This window comes from Leptonotus elevatus, chromosome 12, assembly GCF_054856555.1.
Source record: "Leptonotus elevatus isolate MCC_2025b chromosome 12, RoL_Lele_1.0, whole genome shotgun sequence".
Taxonomy (NCBI): domain Eukaryota; kingdom Metazoa; phylum Chordata; class Actinopteri; order Syngnathiformes; family Syngnathidae; genus Leptonotus; species Leptonotus elevatus.
Window position 1 is genome coordinate 22933673 of NC_141250.1, and position 18209 is coordinate 22951881.

The 18209-nt window shown below is 46.6% G+C and overlaps 1 long non-coding RNA gene across 1 annotated transcript; it reads left to right on the plus strand.

Annotated features, from left to right (window-relative positions):
• Positions 1-2283: 2283 nt before the first annotated feature.
• Positions 2284-16784, plus strand: LOC147165083 (uncharacterized). Its single transcript, XR_015096757.1, has 3 exons — positions 2284-2367; positions 12938-13195; positions 16658-16784. It is a non-coding gene; the product is annotated as an uncharacterized LOC147165083 (long non-coding RNA).
• The last annotated feature ends 1425 nt before the right edge of the window (positions 16785-18209 follow it).

The window sequence follows — 18209 nt, forward strand, 5'->3', positions numbered from 1 at the left end:
GGGCGTCACCTGTTCGGTGGCTGAAGCTTTCCTGTCACAATAATCATTCTTTCCAGGTTCCATGTTTCTCGTCACACTTTTTCCAGTAGCCTACAGCGGTGATATCACACCAAAAAGCCAAAGAAAAAGCCAAATGCTCCTATTCCACAACTTGTGTCCTGCGCAGAAAACATTGGGCCGGGAAGCATTTTGGGGCTTGCTCAAGCAAACCGAAATTGAATCCCAGCTGCGTTAAAGTTGAAGACATTCTTCTTCTTTTTTTTGGTACTGTGTGTCCTTCTTACAACAAATTTGAGAAGTGTATTAAGTACATAGAATACTTTGTTGTAACCTAATATTTGAACAGCAAAATGACTCCGCCTCAAAAACGGTTTGATGAATATAAAGAAGGTGCCTACCAATGACATACTGACATTGCATTCAAGGTGTGTAACTACAAAGTAGTAAATAGTCATTAAACTGGACATAAACTTGGCTTCTGTGTCACATGACTTCGTTTCCACTCCGTTGTCAGTCGTATTCATTTGAGCTCATTGTTTATGTTGTTCAGTCGGAGTTCTCTGACAGCTAACTGTCAAGATTCAAGGCAAGATGCTACTGACAAGCTAACCGATGGCCGTCACCCAAAAGTTCGGATCGCCTGATCATGAGGTCGACCTTGTCATGTCTTTGGGTGGAAATGAATAAAGAAAGTTGGATTCAAAATTGGGTTGGCCTCACATCCTTTGTAAAAACTCTATTTGTACAGCTTGGTGGCGGCTGGCTGGCCGGTTTTCCGCTTTGGATCGGGTTCGTCGCAGACGGTTCGGGTGCGTTCTTTGGTGGCAAGTGGGCCTCGGTAGTCCTGCAATCCTCAACTCTTCCGCCAGATGCCAGCAAACACCCACATTTAGCGACACGGGCGGTTGAGTTCAAAGACGCGCTTTGCTCAAGTCGTCCACTTTTTACAGACAAATTTGACTTGATTGCAAATGTGCAGCACGAAGCAACACTGCAAAAAGAGTTGAGTTGCATTGACAAACTTTAAAATGGAGAAAAGGCGGAAATGTGTTATTTTGTGAAAATCTCCACACACTTGTGATTTGAGCTCAGACCAAAGCAAGAAAAAAATTGCTTTGGCGCCATCTGGTGGCATCACCGTGCCACAAGTTGAGACGCCGGAGAAAAACCCGCGGCCCGCGGGCCAGATCCGGCCCACCCCATCATTTTATGTGGCCTACAAGAGCAATTTGTGTATCAATTTCTGTAAATGTTTAGTTTTTTTTGCTGAAATTCCAAAATTGTAAATCGGCTTCCATTTTAAAAAGTTGAGATATCAAGCGTTATTGTTACCAATCTTTAAAATAAATGTAAGCAAATTTTCACTGGCCTTAGATGATTAGAAAACTGTTTATTCGTCCATTTTTCACTTACGTCGGGCTGTAACTTCCGATGTCCCGATTTCATGCATTTCAAATGCAATTTATTAGTCGTCCTCGTGTGTTCACTTTGCAAATGTAAAGTGTTGAAAATGACTCGCGCAATTTTAATAGCTGCTGTTTTTGGGGTCACCTGAAAAGTGATGATTTTGGGGGTACGAGGATTCCGCCTGACACCAGTCGTACGTCATATGAGGCGATGATCAAATCCATTTATTTGGGTTCGCAGACTCGTCATAAGGTTCGTCCGAAGAATATCATGGCTACCATGTGGCCCGTGACAAAACAAACGGATTTAGACAAAAGTAGTCTGCCTGCTGACTTCTTGTAACATATTTGATGTTCTGCCTGCACCATATTTATTTGATGGTCTGATTTGGATTTTTTTGCAACGTGATGGTCCGCACAGCTGCACGAAATTGGTTGCATGGCGAAAGTGTGACATATTGGCTGAGTTTGAAGGTGTGGCGCCGTACCTGCGCAAAGTGCGTCAGCCCGCAGCTGCGCTTGGCCGCCACCTGTGAGCCGAGTTGTTGCGCATGCTCGCACCGGAGCACACGTGCGTCCAATTGTCAAGGCGTTAGCGTGCGTGCCCTGGCCATCACCTCCGATGTTGTCACACAAAACGCAGGCCCCGACTTTCCGCTGTGGAAAAATTGTCAACCCATTTGTGGATTGGCATTTTGAAATGTGAAACAAATGGATTGAAAGCGAGTCAGGTGATAAAAGTGCGATGAATTACGGAAGTACGCCAGCGAGATATGTACGTTCTTGAGACCCGACTCGTTGCGTCACATTGATATTGATTGATATTGAGAGACGGACAATGTTTGTGGCCCGTCCGTGCTTCGACACGGATCACTTTTTGCAGTGGGCAGGAAGTTATGCTCATCGTAGCTAACAGCTTGACTTCACTTCTTACTCACGGACTTTTGTTGACGCATCATCGGTAAGCGACCTTTAAGACACGATTACATGCGCAATATAACAATGCTTGTGTGAGCTAAAATGGTGGTTAGTGTTTGTTTACCCTAAATGGTCATCGCTAGCGCGCTAATGCTAATCGCGATTGCTAACATCTTAGCATAGGCTAATGTTGTTGGTATTCAGTAATGATAATATGCACAGAAGATAATAGCAGTTGTATCCATAATTGCAACTTAGTGAATTACCCCCCATTTTTAAAAATAAATAAATAATATATATGTAGGGCTGGGGGGGGGTTAAATTTGATGGAATAATCGATAGGATAAAAGATTTCAAAAAGATGCGATAGTGACAACCCGAATAAATCTTGGGGGGAAAGTAGCTGCGGTGGTTGTCATGGCGGGAGTCAACATGGCGGGAGTCAACATTCCGGCGAATGTTCTGAGTGGGAAAAAGGCCGAACGTTTTTCACCTGCTGCGCTTTTTCCAGACGCCTTTCCTGCGTTCCCACGCAATCACGGCGCAAGCTATTCAAGCAACAATAAACGAGCAACGCATATCGATGTAAACAAAAGGCCGTAAACGAGCCGATTGAAAGGCGGAGAAATGAAGACATTCAATGAGTTGAATTTTTACAAGCGCGATGCGGACAAACAATTGCTTGTTTCTGTTTTTGTGAGTCTCGTAAAGTGTTTTTACGACGGCCACACTTATCTTTACTGTTGCCGACAAATGGCGTCGCGTGGAATTGTCAAAATGCCGACAAGAAACCCGGCGAAACCAGGCGTGTAATGAACACTCGTTAGCCGGACTTTTTAATGATCGAGCAATTGTTTTTAATGGGACGCTGCATTCTCTCCGTTGGCTCGTCGTTCGACGCAACATTTTATGTGCTTTATTATTGCTCTCCTCACTCCGGCTTTGCTTTTCATGTTCTCCAAAATGAGTCATAAACAAGACATACGTTTGTGTTTTAGTCGATTTTACGCAATGTTTTTGACCTCCTTAAACTGACACGTAAAAAAAGGCTGAAGACCATTTTGTGGTTTTGGTTCAATTCCCAACTTGCTCAAAGGTGGGAGGCGGCCGACGGTCGTTTTACAGCATTTCGCCACCCGCGCTACGTTTGGATCCGTCGCAATGTAAACAACAAAACAAAGAAAAACATGCTTCGATGCTCTTCAATTACCAGAAGAAGAAAAAAATGTCAGCAGCAGAACACGAAGTGCTTTCACCCAAAACAGGACTTTCCGACCCAAACGCGGAGAGAAGCAACTTCTGTTGCGATGCTGACTGACCGCACGACTCCGGCGGAACGCGCGCGGCTCTTTGGACCTGACCTTGTTTTTCATGATTGCAACACGCATGCATCGAGTTTGCACTCGACTTGCGCTCATGAAAATGGAGTCCCAAGTGTTGTTTTTTTGCGTCTGCGTGGCTGGAACACGCGAATGACATTTCTGTGAGAAAAGAGCAGCTTCGTACCAACGTGTTTGTTGTTTGCGATGGCCAAGAAAGAATCGGACCGTCTTCCGTTGAGACGGTCCCAATTAAAACACGCACGTCGATTTTCATTGTTGTCCGTCTTGCATCAATCTCCGCCGATGACGCAGACGGAGACAATTTCATTCCTGCGTTGTTCTTTTTTCGCACCTCCGGCTGGCCTTTCCAAACGGGGCCGGGTATCGAATCCACGTGATTTGGATTCACGAGAGTTGCATTTCATTCGATTGAGTGATGACAAATATTGATCGGTAAAAATATATACGATAAAATGATTGATTTATGGGTTTTAAAAATCAAAATCGGGCTATGAAAATGAAAATTGATTTGAAAAACTTTGAAGCAGACTCAATGGATCCAAATTGTTTTGACTTTGTTCATTTATTTTAATTGGTTTTTAGAGCAAAAAAAAAGAAGCTTAATTTTAGTTTAATTTGTATTAGTTTTAGTTGTTTTTAGTAAATAGATGGATTATTTGTCAGGTGCAAGATTAAAAAAAAAAGGTCACTAAGAATTGTGGAATAAAGTCGAGCACAATCCTCAAGTGACTGTTCCACTTTTGAAATGGCTCATGTAAGTTATTGTCAAAGAAAACAAAATGGACACTTTTGCTATAGAGTCTGTTTAGTTAAGTTTCATGCATGTAAGATGTCGTTTGTGTGAACGCGTTTTCTTTCATTTATATTATTGCCTCAGCGCAGCGATGCGTTCTGATGCAATGAGACGACATTCGGGCATTTATAAAATAGTCGTCTTCATCTCAAAACAGATCAATTTGGACCCGCGCATACGCCACGATTCACCTATTGGCATTTTTTTTCAGGTGTGTGGTGGTAACACGTTACTCAGGGAAAACGCTTGAGGATGAAATATCGCCACCTAGTCATCATTTTTGGGGTTAAGAAAATCTTTTCCCAATCTGTTGTCAATTAAACGCAACTTTTTAGCAATTGGCAATTTTTGTGCCGATTCTCAGTCAAAAGATTTCCATTTTTTTGGGTTACATTTTTGGACCAAATTCATTGCATTTCAGTTGTGTTGAATGTGGGAAATGAATTTGCTACATGGCATCGGTTGACGTCCTCTTTGACTCGCATTCAAAATGGCGGCGCGATGGTGACGCTCATTGCTGAGAGGAAGAAAAGCGTGTTGAATCTCCTGCCAGCAGTTCCGATGGCTGTCCGCTTGCCAGCCCGTATTTGACTGGCTTGCGGGGGGGGCGGGGCTTGAAGAAGTCACCGCCACGCCAAATGAAGGCCCATTAAAAGCCATCAAAGTCGCATCGCTCGTAAAAAGGCAAATAAAAAGCCGGCTGACAATCCGCCGGGCTTTGATTTAAAAGCCCGGCCCGAAACAAGAGCCCGCCCGGCTGCCGTCTCCTGCTCCGCGGCTTCCTGGGCCCGCTTGCCACGTGTCCTGCAGGCGGGCGGCGGCTTGGCGACGGACGGGGAAGAACGCCGATGGACTGTGACAAGGCCTTTAATCAGGCCTCGCCGTCCCCCTCGCCAACAATTTATGCTAATGGCGAAGGCGAGGACGGGGAGGATTTGATTAGAACCCGTCTTGATCTGGTCCACATCTGCTGCTTGCGTGGGGTCACTGACAAACACGTTGGCACGCCGATCCTTTGATTTACGGCGCCCCGAGTCCGACTCGCTGCAGCCATTTTACACCGACGGCCAAGCAGACAGATAAGCGTTCCCTCGCACGCTTTCCCGTTGCTCCAAATATTTCCTTTCTTGGCGGCGCAGTTTTGCAAATCGCTGACTTCATTTGAGGAGCAACTTTCTAAGTCATTTGTTTTTATTCTTCTTTTTTTTTCATTTCTTAAATTCACATTGTGCATAACAGCAAACTGTTTTGTTTTCTAGATTTACCGTAATGACATTTGAGAAGGTTTATTGTGCAGAACTTTTGTTATCCAGCTTGTGCTCCTCATCCGGGTCGGACCCTTGTGTCATCCAATCACGCACGAGTGTCTCGTCCAGGTGTCGCTTGTTTTTTCTTTCTCGTTTTTGTTCCACTAAATGACTTGCTTCCACACAAGCCCTGTGATACGGAAGAGGATTAGGGCCAGTGAGGGGGGGGGGGGGGGGATAATTCTCACTTGAAAGTCAGAAATGTCACATTTTAAAAATCAGAAATGTGAGAATCCTGCCAAACTTTTTTTTCTCTCTCTCCGCTGGCCTTAATCCTCCTCCATTGGACTCCAATGTAAATACAAATAAATATTTCTGAAGTTGCAACTATTTTTACACGATTCTTAATATCTTTTTCACTTTCGAGGCCACATTTCTTGGCTAACAAAAGCAACGTGTGTCAAATCGGGTGAATAACACGAATAACACGAATAACACGAACCCGAGCCAGAAAACGGACTCACTGTGGGAATGAGAAGCACTGAAAAATCGTAGATTTTTTTAAGCTTGCTTTTCAAAGTGTGGTTGGCGAACCCGCAAAATCATTTGAAAGAAACGCTGACCAACATCTCGTCACATTCTCAAAAGAAGTCAGATTTGACACGAAAAAAGACACATCTGAAACCTATCCAACTATTTTTGGAAAAAAGGTTTCGGCAAGGTGACAATTTGCTGTGACGTGAATGTGACATATCATCCCATAAATCTGGCATCTCTTCGTCTATAAAGTTTTTAGAATTGAAGTCACTTGTTTTTGTTTTTTTGGTGGAAAATGTGGTCTTTATTTTTAGAGAATGGAGGCCATCATTTAGGATCAAAGGCAAGAATGACGATGACAAGAAAAGATACTTTAGAAATTCACCTGTTGACTTTCTATGATGTGTTCGTAGATTGCACGTGTGTTTGCGAGGGTGCGACATGAGGCCGGTCGGTCGGTCGGTCGGTCGGCCGGTCGGTCGTTCTGTTGGTCGGTCGGCCGGTCGGTTGGTCGGCCGGCCTGTCGGTCGGTCGTTCGGTCGGTCGTTCGGTCGGTCGGTCGGCAGGCCGGTCGGTCGGCCGGTCGGTCGGTCGGCAGGCCGGTCGGTCGGTCGTTCGGTCGTTCTGTTGGTCGGTCGGCCGGTCGGTTGGTCGGCCGGCCTGTCGGTCGGTCGTTCGGTCGGTCGTTCGGTCGGTCGGCAGGCCGGTCGGTCGGTCGTTCGGTCGTTCTGTTGGTCGGTCGGCCGGTCGGTTGGTCGGCCGGCCTGTCGTTCGGTCGGTCGTTCGGTCGGTCGGTCGGCAGGCCGGTCGGTCGGTCGGTCGGCAGGCCGGTCGGTCGGTCGGTCGGTCGTTCGGTCGGTCGGTCGGCAGGCCGGTCGGTCGGTCGGTCGTTCGGTCGGTCGGTCGTTCGGTCGGTCGTTCGGTCGGCAGGCCGGTCGGTCGGTCGGTCGGTCGTTCGGTCGGTCGGTCGGCAGGCCGGTCGGTCGGTCGTTCGGTCGGTCGGTCGTTCGGTCGGTCGGCAGGCCGGTCGGTCGGCCGGTCGGTCGGTCGGTCGTTCGGTCGGTCGGTCGGCAGGCCGGTCGGTCGGTCGTTCGGTCGGTCGGTCGTTCGGTCGGTCGGCAGGCCGGTCGGTCGGCCGGTCGGTCGGTCGGTCGGTCGTTCGGTCGGTCGGTCGGCAGGCCGGTCGGTCGGTCGTTCGGTCGGTCGGTCGTTCGGTCGGTCGGTCGGCAGGCCGGTCGGTTGGTCGGTCGGTCGGCCGGTTGTTCGTTCGGTCGGTCGGTCGGCCGGTTGTTCGTTCGGCCGTTCGGACCTGTTTCTGGTTAAAAGCAGAAGCCCCCACAACAAAGGGCCCGCGTCCACTCCCACCGGGGGAGTTTGTAACGAGAAGAATATCATTTTCCTCTCTTTGGCCTCAGCCGTCCGTCGGGCCCGTCTGGCCCGTCTGGCGTTTCATTTTCAAAGCTCCTTCCGGGCTGGCACGGCTCGCAAAAGACGCAACGCTGCCCTCGGCCCCTGAAAACAGGCGAGCGAATGCCAGCCCGCCGATTGATAAAAGAAGCAAAGGCATATTTCTCTGACGGCTCGGCACGGGATCAGCCGTAATCCTAATGTGGCTTCTTGAGAGCAGTCCCTGAGGAACTCCCTTCTCCAACGGGACCTTTTATCAATGATTGCGGTGGTCTGACTGAAGGCAGACTAAACGCCTTGCTCCGAATAACGTACCGGATCGTGCCAAGTCTTTGCCGGTCGCGCATCATATCAGAACTTATTGTTGTCATTTGACACGATGCCGTCATACGAGTCTCATTTCATGCCAAATCATAGCAACGATGGCGTCACGCGACGTCATATCAAATCCTCCAGACCATAACATGCCGTATGTCGTACCATGGCGTACTCCGATCATATCATACGAAGCAATTCCACATCCTGCCACCAGGCATACCATGTGGCGCCATATCATATCATGCATGTCATTCCGTTCCTTACCATGTCGTGACACAGGTTTGACCATTTCATACATCAAAGTGCCTCAGTAGCCCGTTCTGAAAACAGCTCATAAGTGACGGGACATTGTGATTTCCAAGGAATGTTGTAGGAGGGAGCTTTTGAAACCATATACTTGCAGCGATGAATATTTACAAATCCCGAAAACATGTTTTCAGCTCATGCCAGCGGTCGCTAATTACGTTGTGCCACCCGGAAGTTCCTTTCTTCATATTGTTTACAAAAAATGATCACAAGCTCGATGACCAATCGAATGTCCAATGACGTGGATGTCGTTCTTATTATTTTTTTGAAATCGGACTTGTTGTCCTCTCTCATTATGACGGCGACTGCGGTTATGCCGAGTCATCATCGCCGTCTTCCGACCGTCTTCTGCCGGCGTTCCGACTCGTCTTACTTGCGCCACTTTTATATTCAAAACAATTCCTTCCCGTCTTCTTTGTCTCCAAAACGCTTGCGAGTGTCGCGCAACCGGAACGACCTCTCGACTCTGCTCATGTTTGTCGTTTTTTGTTTCACGCAAGCCGTTGCAAAGGATGTGATTAGGAAACGATTTCCAAAAGCAAAACCTGCTCGCCAAAGCGGTCCGGCGGCCGATTTTGAGCCGTCCTCCTTTGAAGACTCCTCTTGAGATCTGCACGTTTCTCTCATGTGAGCTGGCGGGCGTTCGCCAGCGGTCAGGCTTCTGAGCGGTGACCTGACGTCACCTCGACCTCGAGCGGTCCCCGTGGGAAAAAAAATGGCCGGATCGGATGCCTGATCGATCCGTTCATAAAAAGAAGCCGAAGATTCGCGGAGACTTCATCTTGTCGTCCGGTCACAAAATGAGAAAATCAACCGCTGGAAAAGCCGTCGTTGCTTCCAAGCCAAAACATCAAACAATAGTCGATAAAAAGACGGAGAAATGCGCATTAATTAACCGGCAGAATACTTTGAAAAACAGCGTGAGGTCCTGAACTCGACCAGTATCACGTTGAGCCGCATTTTAACGGCTACGTGAGCTCAAATAATTGGCAGAGGATGCGTTTGGATTCGTGTTTTGCTGACGGTTTGATCCGCCATGTGCTGTTTTTCCGGCAACAACGCTGGGATGAGCTCACGGTCCGCCGCCCGGCCAGCGCGAAAAGCAAAGGCAGATGACGCCGACGACGAGAACGCGGCCTCCTGCCGACGGAACACGAAAGGACGTCCTGTGAAGAAAAGCAAACGAGCTCGCGAGGGTTCCGATGACAAACATGCGTCAAGGGAGCAAAAAAAAAAACGCAACGCGGTTTCTGGCGCATGAAATTCTGAGTCTGAAATGACGTCCTGACGGCAGTTTCGCAGATTGACGACAAATTGCGGACATTTTTGTAACAGGACGCACCGAAATGTCCTTGCCCCAAAATGGAACACCAAAATCAGACACTTTGCTTTGAAGAAGACATTTTTGGGAAAATTCCAGGATTCAAACTTTGAACGTCAAAGGGGGAAAAAAAATATATCGTAAAATAAGAAAATGATGACTTCAAATAAGCAAAATGATCTGCCAACACAACAAGAACATTTTACTTCAATTTAGCTGTAAGATTTTGAAACATATGAAAATAATACTCAACCGCTGCGGTCTTCAAAAATGGAAAAAAATGAAAATATTTCCGTTTTTGCAGTGTGACGAAAGCTTCACAGATGGACGTTGGATTGAAAAAGTCGTGACAGGATGAAGAAAAAAGTTTGAAGAAGCCGTGACAAATTTCAGACATTTGTGGCAAATTCCTGAGCTCAAAGTTGTTTCCGGGCAAAATTCACCTTTGACACGATCCACATGAAATGTGTTGGATATTTCTATCATAATAGGACCCACCAAAAAGTCTTGAGGACCCACGTTTGAAGAAGCCAATTCTCAACTTTTTCAGAATCCGATGAGATTGACACAAAAATCACGACGGAATGCAGGAAAATGTCTGACGGATCCACGTCCCAAATTTGAACATTTTCCTTCGAAGCGGCCATTTTTTTATTGGCCATTTTCAAGGTTCTTGAACTCTGTCTGAAAATTCAACCAAAACCGGTTTCAATGAACAACATTTGGTGGGCACGTTTTATCTCGAGGAGACCCGCCAAAAAGTCTCAAAAAGCGCCACGCCCCAAAAAAGCAACAGGAAGTTTTCTATTTTAATTTCACACAACGTCCGCATTGTCTTGCGTGTACGAAAATGTATTTGTAAATAGTAATAATAATAATAATAATAAAGCCCACAGCATATCTCTCGGCTATGTCTGCATGGACCTCATTAAAAAATTTGCGAGGTCTTCAATTGCTGTTTTTCATTAAAGCCGCAAGCGATGCCCATTTGTGGGCTTTTCTTCATCTCGCAATAATCCTCGACTGGGACGAGGAGAATATGTTGAAGATTAAATTCCACGCTGTCGCCTTTGCGCGCATATGTTACAAAAGCTCTCGGGTTTCTCTCGCTCGGACTTATCGGGCCGCCGCCGCCGTGCAGTGAAGCGCTGTGGCAACACGCGCATGCATCGTACATGCATCGTGATGTATGGACTCTCGCGCCGGCAATAAGTCACCGTCGTATCCGCGTCATGTGCGGAGCAGATCCGCCATTGTTTTTGGGACGCGTCGTCGTCATCGCTTTGAATTTACGAGCGGAAGGAAGCGAGTCTCGTCTCCGTTTCTCGCCGTCATCAAAGCGCACGGGCTTCGCGCCCGCCCGCGCGCTTTCGACAACAATCTAATCCCTTCTGTCGCACGCGCGCTTCCGGCGTTTCACATTGCGTCCGACACGCTTTTGATGTGTGCAGTCGGACTTGTGAAAAGGATTCAAGCATGTGTTGTTGTTATCTCCGTGCCCAGATCGTCAGCCGGCTCGCACATGGAGCCGGCCTGGTCCGGGTTCGCCTCCGCAGGGTTCCTCCGCGCCGGGAATCGGTCCAGGCCCTCATTTTGTCCGGGGGGGGGGGGGGGCACTCGGGCTTTCGTTGGGGTTTTAACAACAGATGTGGCGATCCTACCAGCAAAACAAGATGCAGGGCAAAACGTTACCAAACTAAAATGGCAGACTTTTTTTGTGGCTCTACTCATGATGGGCACGCCCAGCAAATGTCATGTTTTAAGTCAAACTGGCTTCGGGGGTTGAACTCGCACACGTTGTGAAGGCCAAACGGAAATTGCTCGTTTTTACGGAACGGCTTCTTGAGACTTTTTGGTACACTTTGTCATGACGGATATGACGACCCAATTTCATGTTGCTCGGTAAAACTGAATTTTCAAAAGAATTGAAGGAAATGGCCAGTGACTCTAAACTAAGATGGCCGACTTCCCATGCGTTTTACAGCACGCCTTCTTGATACTTTTTTGCACGTGTACTCGTCATGACGAATATGACGACCCAATTTCATGTTGCTAGGTAAAACTGAATTTTCAAAAGAATTGATGGAAATGGCCAGTGACTCTAAACTAAGATGGCCGACTTCCCATGCGTTTTACAGCACGCCTTCTTGATGCTACTTTTTTGCACGTGTACTCGTCATGACGGATATGACGACAAACGACAAACCTTCCATGTTTATATTCATGATTTCTAATTGTGAGACGGGTGACCCGAACCACTTGACCCGAACTGCAGCGCCCGCTTGTCGCCGGTGAGTTTGAGCTTGATTCTGGAGGACGGTGCGACGTGTGCAGGCGACGCGTCTGTGCCGCATGTGCGACGCACGCACCCACCGCGGCCAGCAAAGAACAATACGGCGAATTTGTCATTTCAAAAGCCTAATGGGAACAATACGCTACGCAAACGAGCCGTCGGGAACCATACGCGGCATGTGTGGATTTATTAGCACGTCTTTCTTTTCCGTCGGCCACATCTGCTGCTTTATTTGTTTCTCTGTCCGTCTGTCAGCACAAAGAAACACAACAAAAAAAAAAACAACCGCACCAATTTGAATAAATGACTTTTGTGTATTTTGCAGCCAGATTAGCGCTTGATCTTGTTTTGTTTTTGTAACGCAAAGTTTTTATTTCTCGCCCAAATCTTTTTTTTTCCAACGTTACCATCTGTTGAAATGTCGCATTTGTTTGCTCCACATGTTTGATTCATTTGCTGGAGAAAGACTGCCTTTAATCTCACCGTCTTTTTAATAGTGTCAATAATTTCCTTCATTGCCGTGAAATATGACAAAAACTATTTTGATCAAGAGATCTGATAATAGTCACTCTAATAACATGCATATTTCATTTTGTCATACAAAATAAAAAATAGAAATATGGAATTACAGGATAGCATACAAAAATATCTATAATTAAATCATTGTCATGCAAAATAATAAACAAATGCATCACAATGTCATAAAGAGTAAAACATTTGTCTACTTTTGTCATGTGGTATAAATTAAAATGTATAAATATGTTGGCAAAAATGTCAATCAGAAAAATCGAAGAATTTTCATTTCTGTATGTTAGAAAATAATAAATGTAATCCACAACAAAATAATTGTCACGTGCAAAAAAAAAAAAAGAAACATAAAAGAGTTTGTAGAGGATTATTATTGTATTTTGAATAAGATCATTTCAAGGTGCGAATTTGGCTTTTACAAATTTAACCAAAATCCCAGCATTTTTTCAGTTTCTTGTGACAAATATCTCCGCCTCGAACCTTATTTTTGCGTTATGATAATGAACACATGTCTCTGTAGCGTAAATCTCAACGAGTGTACTGTGGAGGGACTCGCACCACAAGAACCCTGGTCCCCCCGCAGGACCGGGAGGGCCCCCCCCCCTCCCCCACCATCTCGTCCCGAGGACCCCGCGGCGAGGCGGCGAAGCGGAGATTGGAGCTGGCACCTCGCGCTCGGAGGCGGGAGGAGGCCCGGCCTGAGGGACGCTGGGGGAAAGCAGACATGGCAGCCTGACTTCCTGTTGCGGAGGACGCCAAATTAGACCAGGAGAGAATCGTATGTCACGTCTCTCATCATCTCGCACCCTTGTTTCGCTTTTTTTTGTCTTTATCTCGACATCGCTTCCTCCTCCAACGCTTTCAATCATGTTACAGCGCAGAAATATAATCCAGATGATGGCCCAGGCAGGATTACTAGTTTTTGCCGCTCTCGATCCTGGAGGAGTTCCGCCTGGAAGAGTTGCCAGAACACTTTGCTTTGTAGGCGTGTCAAACTTTTCAAACTCAGTTGTTGCCTTTCTTATGACCTCCCCAAGGTGTTCATGATTTCAAATGTACCTCTGCCAAAGTCATAATGACTACAAATTTGGCTAAAATACTGGAGGAGTTCCACCTGGTAGAGTCGTGTGCCCACTTTGCTTGTGGGAGTGTGTTGAAAAAAAACGTTTGAACGGATCAAATGTACAGTATGAATTGTATTCTGTTGCTCGTAGCATCATATGAACTTTCATTTGGTGGGCGCCATTTGCATCAGATGCTAAAACAAAAGCTATCGTTTGATGTTTGCATTTATGACTGCTCTTAATTAAGAACACTTCGGCGCCGTCCAACTGTCTCATTGCATGCAAATTTCATGTCATTTCTCTTCTCCTGTCTCTTGTCACATCGAATAGCTGAGGACTTTGTGTAAGTTTGTCCGTCCACTTCCAGTTAACAGCATTGAGCTGAGCTTTTTGACTCGATGACCTCCCCCAAGGTGGGAATGCTTTCCTATTGACCATATTTCCTATTGATAAGGAGGCAAGACTTGGTCAAGTCCAGACCAGGAAAAGACCAAATATACTTTAGGAGTATACAAGTCGAGTTTAGCGCCTTTGGGAATTTTTTTGTTGCTCCACTATCACAAACGGCTCAAACGGCATTTTCCAACTGTGTCCGTTTGCGAGAATTCCGAAGTCCAAGCATGCGCTGACTTTAACTGCACTTTGTGCGCCGGGCACCAAAACGGGAGCCCGAGACTTTGAGGAGTCGAGACTCAGCCTTTCGGGACTCGCCTGCCATCTGTTTGTTTTGCTTCATCATTCATCGCATTTCAACACAATGCTGCAAATGCTCCAGCGTGGGCCGAGCAGCAAGTTGAGCAAATTTGTCAGCAGCCCGTTATCGCCACATTTTGTCTTCATCCAACATTTGTCTTTGCTCCTAATAAGCTCGTTCCCAGCACAGCTTCCATCCTTTCCGCTCTGATTCGCTCGTCATCGCTCTTAGCGTCGCACTTTGCGTCAGCTTGACAACAACGTCGGAACAGTTGTTGCTTTTAACGTGTGAAACCACATCAAAATGTCCAAAAATAATGGAGCGAAAAATAAATAAATAAATAAATAAAATAAAATAATAATAATGGAGCGAACCTTAGTTCGCCGCTACTCCTCCACGTTGAGAGGAACCAGTTGAGGTGGCTGGGGCATCTGGTTCGGATGCCTCCTGGGCGCCTCCCTGGGGAGGTGTTCCGGGCATGTCCTACCGGCGGGAGGCCCCGGGGACGAGCCAGGACACGCTGGAGAGACTACGTCTCACGGCTGGCCTGGGAACGCCTCGGGATCCCATCGGAGGAGCTGGCTGAAGTGGCTGGGGAGAGGGAAGTCCGGGCTTCCCTGCTAAAGCTGCTGCCCCCGCGACCTGACCCCGGATAAGCGGAATTGAAGACGGAACGGAACGGAACCTTAGTTTTAAGATGTTGGAACATCAATCGCAGTCAATCAATCAATCATCCTTATCTTTTTTTTTGGGGGGGGGGGGTCACAATCCTTAGTTTTCTTTTTAGGAAATCTGTTTTTGTTTCAGAACAGTAGTTGACCTACTTTTCAAACAGTTCATAATCAACACTTGGTCTCGTGCAACATCCATAGTTTGTCCCGTTTTTAGTAAATGTCAACATCAACATTTTCAAGATTTGTCACAATTTGTCTTTTAGAAAAAAAAAATACAAGAAACAAATTTGCCTTTGTTTAGGAAAGCTCAACATCAATTGTTTGTCTTCTTTGCAAGCAAGTTTAGCATCATAGCAAAAGAAGCAGTCAGTCAAGTGCAACAGAAGCGCTTTTTGGTTCCCTCCGATACGCCTCAAGAGGCCGCGTCGCGTTCCTTCAGTCTCGGGCAGAAGTCAAGCGTTGACGGGGGCCAAACGTGGCCCGCGGGCCGCCGCGGAAGTCTTTCAAGGCCGCGCTCCGCTGGCTTCCTCCCTCTCGCTGCGCACAGAGCTGCCAGATCTGGTTTCAATTTCTGGAAAACCAATGACAAAAGAGAGACTATGGCGTTTGGCGGGGGGGCGTGAAAAAAAAATCCCTTCCTTGTAAGTCGATTATTGCGGAGGATATCTCCGAAATCCAGCTTTAATAACAGTGTTTGTGTAGGATTGGCCGCGTAATCCTGTTGCTGCGGCTGCCCAAATAAACAGCGTCGTGGAGAGCGAGCGAGAGGGGGCAAAAAAAGACGGCCGGCCGCCCCCCCAAAGGCCCAATCTTTTCCAGATGCCAGCGATGGATCACATGATTGACTTCTCGGGCTCGGGGTTCCCAGGCAACACGGCTGCATTTGACTTCAAATCACTTTTGCATTTCTCGCCGCCTGGCGGGCCTTGATTAGGAACCGTTTCGGGGACGCGTCGGCCCAAGCGACCGAGCGGCCCGCCGAGCCGCCGGCTCGCTCATATGTCTTCCTTTAAGACGTGATCAGCGCGCATCGTTTCCATTAGCGGCGCCCGCTACCCGCCGTTCACCCGTAAAGTGCGGCGGAGTCATTACTCCCCCCGTCACGGACAGTTTGCCTCACTCATGAGCCCTAATTGTTTCTCCTCGTCTGAGATGAGCAGCTGCTGCGTAGTCTCAAGTGTCCTGACCAAACATCTGGACGGGCTGACGTTGGCTGCTGTCCTGCGGGATGGCGTCACTGGCGACGGCGGAACTGCTCGGCTCGCTCGGCTATTGTTCCACCCGCAAACGGCGCTGAAACAAAAAATGGGTTGTCAAAAAGCAGGATTGAAGAGGATTTGACGTTCAATCGTCTTCAGCAAAAACTAGGCTGAGCTGCAAATACTTCCTGTTTTCATTCTTCTTTTTTCAATTTTACACTGTCGGTTAGTGTGCCGCCATCTAGTGGTCTACGGTGGAATAACATGCTCCATACGCAGAGCGGCCATTTCTCATGTCGCTTGCTGTCTTTGGACGCTTTGTATTTTTTGGGGTCGTATTTTGCGTATTGTCCACAAGAAATGTTTCGACGGACGACAAGCTTATTAACAACTCAAGGCAAGAACGAGCCTCCCGCTTCGCTCAACAAGATCCTCGTAGCATCCAAAGTCAGGCCTTCAAAACAAAATCAGGCTTTCTTCTGGCGGAATGTACAAAGGAACCAAGAAATAAGACGAATTCTCGCGTTGCTTGTTATGATTTCAAGACGTTTTGTCCTTTTTGTGTCAACATCTTTCCAGCTCTGCACATTTGCGCTGTTATTGTTTCAGATGCAACCTTCGTGCCAAAGTAACGACACCCAGGGAGTTATTAGCGGCAGGCTTTTTTGGGGTTTGTTATTTTTGGTTGTGTGATCGTGAGATTATGCAACAAGTAGCCCACATTGTGGAATTTCCCGAGAAGAATAGAAGAGGCAGTCCTGGTGCGAACCCTCGGCAGCGGGCCGACTCATCAAGAAGACCACGTTGACTGACCAGCTGTGACACAAACATGAAAGACGCTCGCACCTGCGTCGCCAGCAAGACTGACGTGCTGACAAATGGCCGCCACAAGATCAGCCACCGCAAGGAAGTCGCTTTTTTCCCTCTTTTAAACAAAAATAAAACTGCTATTTTTCATTTTTGGATTGTTTCCAAAAATGTGGGTATTTTTTTTCCTAATACTTTCATCAAATGTTTGTTAATGAAGTTGGTATTATTTGTAATATTGTTTTTATTTTCCCAATATTTGTGTCTTCTAATACGTTTGTATTTTAGGGTACAGTATTATCTCATCTAATATTTTTATATTTTGTGCGTGTGCGTGCGGCCATAACTCTTTGTCTCCCCACGTGTCCGTCAGTGCGGCCATAAAAGCTCATAAAGCACGACTGCCCGTGCGCGTCCTCCGCAAGACAAAGAATAATTTCTTTTTTTTCCCCCTGCACGTTATTCATAAATCATGATGTCCGTTGCGGAATTCGTCCAAGCATTTGAAGAGAGCGTGAAGTGAGTGCGCGCAAATGTGGAAAGTGTTACAGCTGTAAAAATTTCAATGGATGTGCGACGTGTTTTAACCGTTAATACAGGAAAAGTAAACGGTGGGGAATAGGAATTAGTACAGGAAAGGAGCATTTACTGTACTTTTTAAACACGCTTTTAAGATCATGCAAACACTTTTATAAACATTCAGTATATTAAAGAGAGAAAGACACAAATATTGTACAATTTAACAGTATTGATACCCCGTGTGTTGACAATAACGATATTTAGTTCTACTTCACGATATACATCATACCTTATGATGTACATTATAAAACTTTTTCTGTAGGCATAAAAAGCAGGTTTGAAGAGGATTTTCACACTCAAATCTTCAGCAAAAACTAGGCGGACTTGAAAAACTTCTTGTTTTCATTCTTTTTTTTCGTATACAGGGTCAAACAAAACAGAACAGAGTGCCGCCATCGAGTGGTTGATAGTGGAATTACACCCTAAATAAACATGAGCCAAAACAAAGTAGCTGATAAACTAAGCACAAACTCAAAAACCCAAAGTCATCATTCGGGGCAATTAAAGACTCTGTAAAGTGAATTCAGGGCTTTGACTTGCTAACAACATCGAGCTCACGGGTTTCACACTGGCAGATTTGTTTTAGAGTGCCTTGTTGTTGCGGCGTGGAAGATGCCAGCAACCACCCGCTGGGATGCCTTCCAGCCACCGGAGGCTTTGGCTGGATATCTTTTCCGATCTCAAACATGTCGGAGGCTTCAGAAATATGTGATGATTACATTTGATTGGCAGCGGAAAGTTGAGGGGGCGTGGTTTCCCACGCAGAGACAGCGCG